The sequence below is a fragment of the Penaeus chinensis genome, chromosome 27 (genome assembly GCF_019202785.1).
Source record: "Penaeus chinensis breed Huanghai No. 1 chromosome 27, ASM1920278v2, whole genome shotgun sequence".
In the NCBI taxonomy this organism is placed as follows: domain Eukaryota; kingdom Metazoa; phylum Arthropoda; class Malacostraca; order Decapoda; family Penaeidae; genus Penaeus; species Penaeus chinensis.
Genome location: NC_061845.1, coordinates 14,196,504 through 14,199,520, shown reverse-complemented (window position 1 = coordinate 14,199,520; position 3,017 = coordinate 14,196,504). Strand labels below are relative to the sequence as shown.

General features: G+C 42.6%; 1 protein-coding gene across 7 annotated transcripts in view; it reads left to right on the top strand.

Moving 5' to 3' along the window:
• LOC125039255 (protein FAM151B-like) overlaps positions 1–147 on the top strand; it is a 23,042-nt gene extending 22,895 nt beyond the window's left edge. For all 7 annotated transcript variants that reach the window (XM_047633078.1, XM_047633084.1, XM_047633079.1 and 4 more), the window contains one exon: positions 1–147. This exon is cut by the window's left edge and continues 555 nt beyond it. The gene's annotated coding sequence lies outside the window, so the exon portion shown is untranslated.
• Positions 148–3,017: the final 2,870 nt, after the last annotated feature.

Sequence of the window (3,017 nt, the reverse complement as noted above, 5' to 3'; positions counted from 1 at the left end):
ACCTAGGTAAGATATATAGATATATACCTATATACACTATTATGGGTGACTTTAATGGGTGAGGAAATTATATTACAGGTTAATGGTAATTGCACTGGGTATATTCTTCCATATTTTTGACAATGGAATATTAAAATATATCTCTAATAATGTGTTTTATTGGACTGAATCATGCTTGCTTTTCTTATAACTTTATGATTGTTTTACTAGAACCAAAAGAAGACCATTATATTCTCCATGGTATTTTGAAAAGCATTAAAATTGTCTCATTAATCCAGTGACAATGGCAACCCCCCATTGTCAGGGAGTATGTGGAGTCTATTGCTGAAGAGAAAAATCAGAAGCAAAGGAAATGTAAGATTATTCTTTTGGCTGCATTATAGAAAATATTTTAGATAATGAGCCCCAAAAGAGGCTTTAACCCTTTGTTTGGGAACAATTTCTCCTTGGTGAATGCAGCCAGGGCCAAACAAGAGCACAACTGTTTAGTGTCCATGACTCAACAATTTATGATGCGAAGCCTCCATTCTGGATTGAGGGGTGGTCTACCACGATGATGTGGATATCCCAGAATGTCAGGGTGTCATTAGGTTAACACATAGGAACTATTGGTTTCTATCAACACTAAAGAAAATATACTAAAAGTATTAGGGGAGGGAAAGTTCAAATTTTTCTTTTCCTTTTGCACAGGGAAGTCAGATGTATGAACTAAACATATGTTTGGTCTTGTATTAGAATACCTATGGAATTAAATCATCTAGAATGTTGGATTCCTATGTAAAAAAAATCAACTGCTAGATGGAATGACTGTATTCTTCAATAAAATAAACATGTAAGGAGGTAACATATTATGATCAATTATATTTCTTTCCCTATTGAGATGAGATTTTAGACCTAGATATTCCTGAGGAAATACATTGTTTGGCAACTCATATAGGATTAATAATTTTTTTAATCACTTGTAACTATTTCCCCCCCAATCCTTTGCCCGTTGTTGTCGTGGGGGGGCTTAGGAGACGGAGACTGAGACCCAATGATGGGGAACTCCTCAACCTTGGGACTCGGCCATCGACTCAACTAATTTTGCATGGTCTTTTTTTCCCACTCATACTTTTCGTTTCAGTTTCTTCACCAATCCCTTCTACTATCCATCTCCTAAGGTGTGAGAGCCGTGCTGAAAGGATGAAAGGCTGACTTTGTGTCAGTCCTGAACAGCCTGAGGGAACCATGGGCACGGTATTCCCCTGCCATACCTGGCCCTTACCCCTCACGGGGACCCTGAGGGGTGGACTGTTTTTTTTCCCCAAATACTCCAGGCTTATCATGGCCAATAATGAAGATGTAACCCCACTTTTAGGGGCAATGAGGCTTGCCCCTTTATCAAATAGCCCCAATCCCGGCTCCCCTTTGACCACGGCTCCGAACACTGCAACAACTCCCCCATCATCAATGCATACTAGTACAGTATCAACCCTAATCAACAACCAACCCCCAGGAGACATTTCTACTCTCCCAACATGCTTAACTGAAACACCTTTACTCCTACAACCTTCTTCATCAACCACCCCATCTCCCCTTATTACTACCTTACAACCTTATTGCCCACCTCCCCGTAACACTACCCCCCTCAACACTACTCCCTCCTCCACCACACGTCCCCGCACTTCTTCTACCCCCACCTCTACAAGAATCCTAAATACTCTATTTAGCCCAGCCAAATGGGACCGATTTTTCGTGATCCCTCCCACAGCTCCCTACTCTCAAAACACCCTACCTGTACTTTCTCCCACCTATCCTCCCTACTTAGACATCCCAACTTATCAGACATCCTTACAGAATCTCACACTTTCTGCTTTGACAACCTGTTTTCCTTCCTCAAACGCATATGTATCCTTCACTTGATCAAATCCTTTACATTACCTCATCCGACCCTAACCCATTCACTCACCAATCCTTTAACCCAGCTTTAACAACTAATCACTAACCCAAACACCCTTCACTAACATTAACTATAGTGCTACATGACCTTAGATGTCTAGGACATTTATTTTGCCTTTAACCATTAACCATTAACCATCCCACAGCTCCCTACTCTCAAACACCCTCCTCTTCCAACAATGCCTCCAAAAACAAGTAGGCAAATTCTCTTTCCGTAGCCGACCCGACCACTCCCGTCTCGTTGCAGTAACAACTGAAAACCAAGCTATAACATTAACAAAACTAACTGATCTATGTGGTAATCCCATCCCTATAGAACCTCATCCAACCCTCAATACTTGCACCGGAACTGTCTCTATTTCCCCAACAGATTGCCCAATCCATGACAAAAAATGGTCAGATTGTGGAGAGGACTTACTCGCTTGTCTCACAGACTATGATGCAACATATGTACAATGCTACTCCATTCCTCCCAGAGGAAATCGTAAGAAACCCATCAACATTGCCAAAATTACTTGACGTAGACATGACCTTCCCTTAAATGTTTACATAGGTGGGGAATCCCTACCTGTCCGACCATACCAACCTCCTCCTCGTCAGTGCCAAAATTGTTGGCATTTTGGACATCCTGCCAAACATTGCCGTTCCACAGCCAGATGCCCGATATGTGCCCAACCTGGCCATACTCGATCAAATTGCTCTGCACAATTACGCACATGTGCAAACTGTAGCGGCCCCCATAATGTATTTTATAGAGGCTGCCCCACCTACAAATTTGAGTCTGAGGTAGCAACTCTCAGATTCAGACTTGGACTCACTCTACGTGAAGCCAGACAGGAAGCACGTCGACAAGGCTTTTCTCTTACCCCCTACTCCAGTAATGTCGCTCACTCTGCCAATTCCCATACCTCCCAAGCTCCTACACCCTCTCCTAAACCCAACCCCCCTCCATCTAAATTCCCCTCTTCTACCTCCTACCTTCCCCAGTCAAACTCTTGCCATCCTTAACCCAAACACTCCAATCTCTACCCAATCAAATTATTTTGCTATCCTAAATCCAGACACCCCAATCTCTACTA